We start from the raw sequence: 11262 nt of genomic DNA on the forward strand, positions 1-11262 counted from the left end.
GGTCAAATAAAAGGCCACTTCCTCCGACCCATGACAAAGCTAAGAGGTTGACTCTATCCCTCTGTAAGCTGTTGGCTACCGAAATGCTGCCTTTCCGCCTAGTGGACACACAGGATTTTAGAGACCTTATGTCTGTCGCTGTGCCCCAGTACCAGATGCCTAGTCGCCACTACTTCTCTAAGAAAGGTGTGCCCGTGCTACACCAGCATGTCGCACACAACATCACCGCTTCCTTGAGAAACTCTGTGTGTGAACGGGTGCATTTCACCACCGATACTTGGACCAGTAAGCATGGACAGGGACGTTACATGTCGCTGACTGGGCACTGGGTAACTATGGTGATAGATGGTGAAGGGTCTGCTGCACAAGTCTTGCCGTCCCCACGACTTGTGTGTCAATCCTCTGTCTGTCCAAGTTCCGCCACAGCTTCTGCATCCTCCACCTCATCTGGGTCCTCCACCTCCGCCCCAAGCCTGCCTGGTCAGGCCACCAGCGTTCTCACTGCGCAGAAGGAATCACGCACGCCTCATTACTATGCTGGCAGCAGAGCGTAACGGCATCAGGCGGTCTTTAGCTTGACATGTCTTGGGAATAAGAGTCACACAGCTGAGGAGTTGTGGTCAGCTCTGCGGTCCGAGTTTAATAAATGGTTGTCTCCACTCAACCTGCAGCCTGGTAAGGCCGTGTGCGACAATGCTGCAAACCTGGGTGCGGCACTTCGCCTGGGCATTGTGACACACGTACCTTGTATGGCTCACGTGTTGAACCTTGTCGTCCAGCAATTTTTAACACACTATCCCGGCCTAGATGGCCTTCTGAACAGGGCACGAAAACTGTCAGCTCACTTCCGCCGTTCAAGCGCCGCAGCAGAGCGACTTGCATCGCTCCAGAAGTCTTTCGGCCTGCCGGTTCATCGCCTGAAATGCGATGTGGCGACACGCTGGAATTCAACTCTCCACATGTTACAGCGACTGTGGCAGCACCGCAGAGCCCTGGTGCAATACGTCATGACGTATAGCCTGGGCCAACGAGATGCAGAGGTGGGGCAGATCACCCTGATGGAGTGGTCTCAGATCAAGGACCTATGCACCCTTCTGCACAGTTTCGACATGGCGACGAATATGTTTAGCTCTGACAATGCCATTATCAGCATGACGATTCCAGTCATTTACATGCTGGAGCACACGCTAAACACTATTCGGAGTCAGGGGGTGGGACAACATGAAGGGGAGGAACTACAGGAGGATTCATATGCGCAAGGGACAACAACATCACCAAGGTCCAGACGTTCATCATCACCAACGCAGCAGGCATGGGACCATGGGGAACAGGGATCGACAAGGGCGCATAGTAGCAGGCGAAATGTTGAGCAAGGTGCAGGAGAACATGAAGAAATGGAGGACGAACTGTCCATGGACATGGAAGACTCAGCGGATGAGGGAGACCTTGGTCAAATTTCAGTTGAAAGAGGTTGGGGGGAGATGTCAGAGGAAGAAAGAACGGGTAGCACCTCTATGCCACAAACACAGCGTGGACTTGGTCCGCATGGCTGCGCAAGACACATGAGTGCCTTTTTGTTGCACTACCTCCAACATGACAGTCGTATTGTCAAAATTAGAAGTGATGATGACTACTGGATTGCCACACTATTAGATCCCCGGTACAAGTCCAAATTTTGTGACATAATTCCAGCCATAGAAAGGGACGCACGTATGCAGGAGTATCAGCAGAAGCTGTTACTCGATCTTAGCTCGGCTTTTCCACCAAACAACCGTGCAGGTGCAGGGAGGGAATCTCCCAGTTGTAACTTGACAAACATGGGACGGTCTCGTCATCTTCAACAGTCTACCCGTACCAGTAGGACCGTATCTGGTGCCGGTAACAGCAATTTTATGGAATCTTTTCATAATTTTTTTAGACCCTCTTTTGCAAGGCCACCAGAGACAACAAGTCTGACACATACTCAACGGCTGGAGAGGATGATACAGGAGTATCTCCAAATGAACATCGATGCCATGACTGTGCAACTGGAGCCTTGCTCCTTTTGGGCTTCAAACCTAGAAAAATGGCCAGAGCTCTCCAGTTACGCCTTGGAGATTTTGTCGTGTCCAGCTGCCAGCGTTGTCTCTGAACGTGTATTCAGTGCTGCTGCACTTTCCCCACAGACAAAACCTTTTTTGCCTTTTCCACCACGCCTCTTCCCCTTTCCACCAGCATCTGTCATTTTGCCACTCATGTTGATTGCGACAAGATTGTGGACTGAAAATGTGGTAGTAAAAATTGAGAGGTGGTGAAGATTGCAGTGGTGGTCTAGCTTTATTAACAGCAGAATAATAAAGAATAAATATCCCTGACAATGCAACTTAGTTATAATGAGTTGGAGTGTGCAACGCAGGCAGATGCGCTCTGCAAATGTCTTGGCACTAGTGGGACTATAGCAAAGTCCAATAGCCACGTATAGGATGCCACTAGGTACACTGAGTGTTTGCTAGTATAATGGCTAAGTTAAAATTAGTTGGAGTGTGCAACGCAGGCAGATGCGCTCTGCAAATGTCTTGGCACTAGTGGGACTATAGCAAAGTCCAATAGCCACGTATAGGATGCCACTAGGTACACTGAGTGTTTGCTAGTATAATGGCTTACTTATAATTAGTTGGAGTGTGCAACGCAGGCAGATGCGCTCTGCAAATGTCTTGGCACTAGTGGGACTATAGCAAAGTCCAATAGCCACGTATAGGATGCCACTAGGTACACTGAGTGTTTGCTAGTATAATGGCTAAGTTAAAATTAGTTGGAGTGTGCAACGCAGGCAGATGCGCTCTGCAAATGTCTTGGCACTAGTGGGACTATAGCAAAGTCCAATAGCCACGTATAGGATGCCACTAGGTACACTGAGTGTTTGCTAGTATAATGGCTTACTTATAATTAGTTGGAGTGTGCAACGCAGGCAGATGCGCTCTGCAAATGTCTTGGCACTAGTGGGACTATAGCAAAGTCCAATAGCCACGTATAGGATGCCACTAGGTACACTGAGTGTTTGCTAGTATAATGGCTTACTTATAATTAGTTGGAGTGTGCAACGCAGGCAGATGCGCTCTGCAAATGTCTTGGCACTAGTGGGACTATAGCAAAGTCCAATAGCCACAGATAGGATGCCACTAGGTACACTGAGTGTTTGCTAGTATAATGGCTTACTTATAATTAGTTGGAGTGTGCAACGCAGGCAGATGCGCTCTGCAAATGTCTTGGCACTAGTAGGACTATAGCAAGGTCCAATAGCCACGTATAGGATGCCACTAGGTACACTGAGTGTTTGCTAGTATAATGGCTTACTTATAATTAGTTGGAGTGTGCAACGCAGGCAGATGCGCTCTGCAAATGTCTTGGCACTAGTGGGACTATAGCAAAGTCCAATAGCCACGTATAGGATGCCACTAGGTACACTGAGTGTTTGCTAGTATAATGGCTTACTTATAATTAGTTGGAGTGTGCAACGCAGGCAGATGCGCTCTGCAAATGTCTTGGCACTAGTGGGACTATAGCAAGGTCCAATAGCCACGTATAGGATGCCACTAGGTACACTGAGTGTTTGCTAGTATAATGGCTTACTTATAATTAGTTGGAGTGTGCAACGCAGGCAGATGCGCTCAGCAAATGTCTTGGCACTAGTGGGACTATAGCAAAGTCCAATAGCCACGTATAGGATGCCACTAGGTACACTGAGTATTTGCTAGTATAATTGCTTAGTTTAAAAAAGTTGGAGTGTGCAATGCAGGCAGACGTGCTCTGCAAATGTCTTTTTACTAGTGGGACTATAGCAAAGTTCAATAGCCACGTATAGGATGCCACTAGGTACACTGAGTGTTTGCTAGTATAATGGCTTACTTATAATTAGTTGGAGTGTGCAACGCAGGCAGATGCGCTCTGCAAATGTCTTGGCACTAGTGGGACTATAGCAAGGTCCAATAGCCACGTATAGGATGCCACTAGGTACACTGAGTGTTTGCTAGTATAATGGCTTACTTATAATTAGTTGGAGTGTGCAACGCAGGCAGATGCGCTCTGCAAATGTCTTGGCACTAGTGGGACTATAGCAAAGTCCAATAGCTACAGATAGGATGCCACTAGGTACACTGAGTGTTTGCTAGTATAATGGACCTGACATTACCTCTCTACTAACCAGGATCCCACAATGTCTGTCTGCTATTTCATCCTTCTTCTCTGTGCGATTCCTAAAACTTAACATGGACAAAACAGAATTCATTGTCTTTCCTCCTCCTCACTCATCTCCTCCAACAAGCCTTTCCATCAAACTCGATGGTTGCTTACTCTCCCCAGTCTCACAAGCTCGTTGCCTTGGAGTGACCCTCGACTCTGCTCTATCCTTCAAGCCACACATCCAAGCCCTCTTCACCTCATGCCGATTACAACTCAAAAACATCTCCCGGATCCGTGCTTTCCTTAACCAAGAATCAGCAAAAACATTAGTGCATGCCCTCATCATCTCCCGCCTCGACTACTGCAACCTCCTGCTCTCTGGCCTCCCTTCCAACACTCTTGCACCCCTCCAATCTATCCTAAACTCTGCGGCCCGCTTAATCCACCTCTCCCCTCGCTACTCCCCAGCCTCGCCACTCTGCCAATCCCTTCACTGGCTTCCCATCACCCAACGACTCCAGTTCAAAACACTAACTATGACATACAAAGCCATGCACAACCTGTCTCCTCCCTACATCTGTGACCTAGTCTCCCGGTACCTACCTGCACGCAACCTCAGATCCTCACAAGATCTCCTTCTCTGCTCCTCCCTTATCTCCTCTTCCCACAATCGCGTACAAGATTTCTCCCGTGCATCCCCCATACTTTGGAATGCTCTACCTCAGCACATCAGACTCTCCCCTACCGTGGAAAGCTTCAAGAGGAACCTCAAGACCCACCTCTTCCAACAAGCCTATAACCTACAACAGCCCTCAGTCCAGTAGACCACTGCGCAACCAGCTCTGTCCTCACCTATTGTACCATCACCCATTCCCTGTAGACTGTAAGCCCTCGCGGGCAGGGTCCTCTCTCCTCCTGTACCAGTCTGTTATGTACTGTTAATGATTGTTGTACGTATACCCTTTCACTTGTAAAGCGCCATGGAATAAATGGCGCTATAATAATAAATAATAATAATAATAATAATAATGGCTTACTTATAATTAGTTGGAGTGTGCAACGCAGGCAGATGCGCTCTGCAAATGTCTTGGCACTAGTGGGACTATAGCAAGGTCCAATAGCCACGTATAGGATGCCACTAGGTACACTGAGTGTTTGCTAGTATAATGGCTTACTTATAATTAGTTGGAGTGTGCAACGCAGGCAGATGCGCTCTGCAAATGTCTTGGCACTAGTGGGACTATAGCAAGGTCCAATAGCCACGTATAGGATGCCACTAGGTACACTGAGTGTTTGCTAGTATAATGGCTTACTTATAATTAGTTGGAGTGTGCAACGCAGGCAGATGCGCTCTGCAAATGTCTTGGCACTAGTGGGACTATAGCAAAGTCCAATAGCCACAGATAGGATGCCACTAGGTACACTGAGTGTTTGCTAGTATAATGGCTTACTTATAATTAGTTGGAGTGTGCAACGCAGGCAGATGCGCTCTGCAAATGTCTTGGCACTAGTGGGACTATAGCAAAGTCCAATAGCCACGTATAGGATGCCACTAGGTACACTGAGTGTTTGCTAGTAAAATTGCTTAGTTTAAAAAAGTTGGAGTGTGCAATGCAGGCAGACGTGCTCTGCAAATGTCTTTGCACTAGTGGGACTATAGCAAAGTCCAATAGCCACGTATAGGATGCCACTAGGTACACTGAGTGTTTGCTAGTATAATGGCTAAGTTAAAATTAGTTGGAGTGTGCAACGCAGGCAGATGCGCTCTGCAAATGTCTTGGCACTAGTGGGACTATAGCAAAGTCCAATAGCCACGTATAGGATGCCACTAGGTACACTGAGTGTTTGCTAGTATAATGGCTTACTTATAATTAGTTGGAGTGTGCAACGCAGGCAGATGCGCTCTGCAAATGTCTTGGCACTAGTGGGACTATAGCAAAGTCCAATAGCCACGTATAGGATGCCACTAGGTACACTGAGTGTTTGCTAGTATAATGGCTAAGTTAAAATTAGTTGGAGTGTGCAACGCAGGCAGATGCGCTCTGCAAATGTCTTGGCACTAGTGGGACTATAGCAAAGTCCAATAGCCACGTATAGGATGCCACTAGGTACACTGAGTGTTTGCTAGTATAATGGCTTACTTATAATTAGTTGGAGTGTGCAACGCAGGCAGATGCGCTCTGCAAATGTCTTGGCACTAGTGGGACTATAGCAAAGTCCAATAGCCACGTATAGGATGCCACTAGGTACACTGAGTGTTTGCTAGTATAATGGCTTACTTATAATTAGTTGGAGTGTGCAACGCAGGCAGATGCGCTCTGCAAATGTCTTGGCACTAGTGGGACTATAGCAAGGTCCAATAGCCACGTATAGGATGCCACTAGGTACACTGAGTGTTTGCTAGTATAATGGCTTACTTATAATTAGTTGGAGTGTGCAACGCAGGCAGATGCGCTCTGCAAATGTCTTGGCACTAGTGGGACTATAGCAAAGTCCAATAGCTACAGATAGGATGCCACTAGGTACACTGAGTGTTTGCTAGTATAATGGACCTGACATTACCTCTCTACTAACCAGAATCCCACAATGTCTGTCTGCTATTTCATCCTTCTTCTCTGTGCGATTCCTAAAACTTAACATGGACAAAACAGAATTCATTGTCTTTCCTCCTCCTCACTCATCTCCTCCAACAAGCCTTTCCATCAAACTCGATGGTTGCTTACTCTCCCCAGTCTCACAAGCTCGTTGCCTTGGAGTGACCCTCGACTCTGCTCTATTCTTCAAGCCACACATCCAAGCCCTCTTCACCTCATGCCGATTACAACTCAAAAACATCTCCCGGATCCGTGCTTTCCTTAACCAAGAATCAGCAAAAACATTAGTGCATGCCCTCATCATCTCCCGCCTCGACTACTGCAACCTCCTGCTCTCTGGCCTCCCTTCCAACACTCTTGCACCCCTCCAATCTATCCTTAACTCTGCGGCCCGCTTAATCCACCTCTCCCCTCGCTACTCCCCAGCCTCGCCACTCTGCCAATCCCTTCACTGGCTTCCCATCACCCAACGACTCCAGTTCAAAACACTAACTATGACATACAAAGCCATGCACAACCTGTCTCCTCCCTACATCTGTGACCTAGTCTCCCGGTACCTACCTGCACGCAACCTCAGATCCTCACAAGATCTCCTTCTCTGCTCCTCCCTTATCTCCTCTTCCCACAATCGCGTACAAGATTTCTCCCGTGCATCCCCCATACTTTGGAATGCTCTACCTCAGCACATCAGACTCTCCCCTACCGTGGAAAGCTTCAAGAGGAACCTCAAGACCCACCTCTTCCAACAAGCCTATAACCTACAACAGCCCTCAGTCCAGTAGACCACTGCGCAACCAGCTCTGTCCTCACCTATTGTACCATCACACATTCCCTGTAGACTGTAAGCCCTCGCGGGCAGGGTCCTCTCTCCTCCTGTACCAGTCTGTTATGTACTGTTAATGATTGTTGTACGTATACCCTTTCACTTGTAAAGCGCCATGGAATAAATGGCGCTATAATAATAAATAATAATAATAATAATAATAATGGCTTACTTATAATTAGTTGGAGTGTGCAACGCAGGCAGATGCGCTCTGCAAATGTCTTGGCACTAGTGGGACTATAGCAAGGTCCAATAGCCACGTATAGGATGCCACTAGGTACACTGAGTGTTTGCTAGTATAATGGCTTACTTATAATTAGTTGGAGTGTGCAACGCAGGCAGATGCGCTCTGCAAATGTCTTGGCACTAGTGGGACTATAGCAAGGTCCAATAGCCACGTATAGGATGCCACTAGGTACACTGAGTGTTTGCTAGTATAATGGCTTATTTATAATTAGTTGGAGTGTGCAACGCAGGCAGATGCGCTCTGCAAATGTCTTGGCACTAGTGGGACTATAGCAAAGTCCAATAGCCACAGATAGGATGCCACTAGGTACACTGAGTGTTTGCTAGTATAATGGCTTACTTATAATTAGTTGGAGTGTGCAACGCAGGCAGATGCGCTCTGCAAATGTCTTGGCACTAGTGGGACTATAGCAAAGTCCAATAGCCACGTATAGGATGCCACTAGGTACACTGAGTGTTTGCTAGTAAAATTGCTTAGTTTAAAAAAGTTGGAGTGTGCAATGCAGGCAGACGTGCTCTGCAAATGTCTTTGCACTAGTGGGACTATAGCAAAGTCCAATAGCCACGTATAGGATGCCACTAGGTACACTGAGTGTTTGCTAGTATAATGGCTAAGTTAAAATTAGTTGGAGTGTGCAACGCAGGCAGATGCGCTCTGCAAATGTCTTGGCACTAGTGGGACTATAGCAAAGTCCAATAGCCACGTATAGGATGCCACTAGGTACACTGAGTGTTTGCTAGTATAATGGCTTACTTATAATTAGTTGGAGTGTGCAACGCAGGCAGATGCGCTCTGCAAATGTCTTGGCACTAGTGGGACTATAGCAAAGTCCAATAGCCACGTATAGGATGCCACTAGGTACACTGAGTGTTTGCTAGTATAATGGCTAAGTTAAAATTAGTTGGAGTGTGCAACGCAGGCAGATGCGCTCTGCAAATGTCTTGGCACTAGTGGGACTATAGCAAAGTCCAATAGCCACGTATAGGATGCCACTAGGTACACTGAGTGTTTGCTAGTATAATGGCTTACTTATAATTAGTTGGAGTGTGCAACGCAGGCAGATGCGCTCTGCAAATGTCTTGGCACTAGTGGGACTATAGCAAAGTCCAATAGCCACGTATAGGATGCCACTAGGTACACTGAGTGTTTGCTAGTATAATGGCTTACTTATAATTAGTTGGAGTGTGCAACGCAGGCAGATGCGCTCTGCAAATGTCTTGGCACTAGTGGGACTATAGCAAAGTCCAATAGCCACAGATAGGATGCCACTAGGTACACTGAGTGTTTGCTAGTATAATGGCTTACTTATAATTAGTTGGAGTGTGCAACGCAGGCAGATGCGCTCTGCAAATGTCTTGGCACTAGTGGGACTATAGCAAGGTCCAATAGCCACGTATAGGATGCCACTAGGTACACTGAGTGTTTGCTAGTATAATGGCTTACTTATAATTAGTTGGAGTGTGCAACGCAGGCAGATGCGCTCTGCAAATGTCTTGGCACTAGTGGGACTATAGCAAAGTCCAATAGCCACGTATAGGATGCCACTAGGTACACTGAGTGTTTGCTAGTATAATGGCTTACTTATAATTAGTTGGAGTGTGCAACGCAGGCAGATGCGCTCTGCAAATGTCTTGGCACTAGTGGGACTATAGCAAGGTCCAATAGCCACGTATAGGATGCCACTAGGTACACTGAGTGTTTGCTAGTATAATGGCTTACTTATAATTAGTTGGAGTGTGCAACGCAGGCAGATGCGCTCTGCAAATGTCTTGGCACTAGTGGGACTATAGCAAAGTCCAATAGCCACGTATAGGATGCCACTAGGTACACTGAGTGTTTGCTAGTAAAATTGCTTAGTTTAAAAAAGTTGGAGTGTGCAATGCAGGCAGACGTGCTCTGCAAATGTCTTTGCACTAGTGGGACTATAGCAAAGTCCAATAGCCACGTATAGGATGCCACTAGGTACACTGAGTGTTTGCTAGTATAATGGCTAAGTTAAAATTAGTTGGAGTGTGCAACGCAGGCAGATGCGCTCTGCAAATGTCTTGGCACTAGTGGGACTATAGCAAAGTCCAATAGCCACGTATAGGATGCCACTAGGTACACTGAGTGTTTGCTAGTATAATGGCTTACTTATAATTAGTTGGAGTGTGCAACGCAGGCAGATGCGCTCTGCAAATGTCTTGGCACTAGTGGGACTATAGCAAAGTCCAATAGCCACGTATAGGATGCCACTAGGTACACTGAGTGTTTGCTAGTATAATGGCTAAGTTAAAATTAGTTGGAGTGTGCAACGCAGGCAGATGCGCTCTGCAAATGTCTTGGCACTAGTGGGACTATAGCAAAGTCCAATAGCCACGTATAGGATGCCATTAGGTACACTGAGTGTTTGCTAGTATAATGGTTAAGTTAAAATTAGTTGGAGTGTGCAACGCAGGCAGATGCGCTCTGCAAATGTCTTGGCACTAGTGGGACTATAGCAAAGTCCAATAGCCACGTATAGGATGCCACTAGGTACACTGAGTGTTTGCTAGTAAAATTGCTTAGTTTAAAAAAGTTGGAGTGTGCAATGCAGGCAGACGTGCTCTGCAAATGTCTTTGCACTAGTGGGACTATAGCAAAGTCCAATAGCCACGTATAGGATGCCACTAGGTACACTGAGTGTTTGCTAGTATAATGGCTTACTTATAATTAGTTGGAGTGTGCAACGCAGGCAGATGCGCTCTGCAAATGTCTTGGCACTAGTGGGACTATAGCAAAGTCCAATAGCCACGTATAGGATGCCACTAGGTACACTGAGTGTTTGCTAGTATAATGGCTTACTTATAATTAGTTGGAGTGTGCAACGCAGGCAGATGCGCTCTGCAAATGTCTTGGCACTAGTGGGACTATAGCAAAGTCCAATAGCCACGTATAGGATGCCACTAGGTACACTGAGTGTTTGCTAGTATAATGGCTTACTTATAATTAGTTGGAGTGTGCAACGCAGGCAGATGCGCTCTGCAAATGTCTTGGCACTAGTGGGACTATAGCAAAGTCCAATAGCCACGTATAGGATGCCACTAGGTACACTGAGTGTTTGCTAGTATAATGGCTTACTTATAATTAGTTGGAGTGTGCAACGCAGGCAGATGCGCTCTGCAAATGTCTTGGCACTAGTGGGACTATAGCAAAGTCCAATAGCCACGTATAGGATGCCACTAGGTACACTGAGTGTTTGCTAGTATAATGGCTTACTTATAATTAGTTGGAGTGTGCAACGCAGGCAGATGCGCTCTGCAAATGTCTTGGCACTAGTGGGACTATAGCAAAGTCCAATAGCCACGTATAGGATGCCACTAGGTACACTGAGTGTTTGCTAGTATAATGGCTTACTTATAATTAGTTGGAGTGTGCAACGCAGGCAGATGCGCTCTGCAAATGTCTTGGCACTAGTGGGA

This window comes from Anomaloglossus baeobatrachus, unplaced genomic scaffold (genome assembly GCF_048569485.1).
Source record: "Anomaloglossus baeobatrachus isolate aAnoBae1 unplaced genomic scaffold, aAnoBae1.hap1 Scaffold_657, whole genome shotgun sequence".
Classification (NCBI taxonomy): Eukaryota; Metazoa; Chordata; class Amphibia; order Anura; family Aromobatidae; genus Anomaloglossus; species Anomaloglossus baeobatrachus.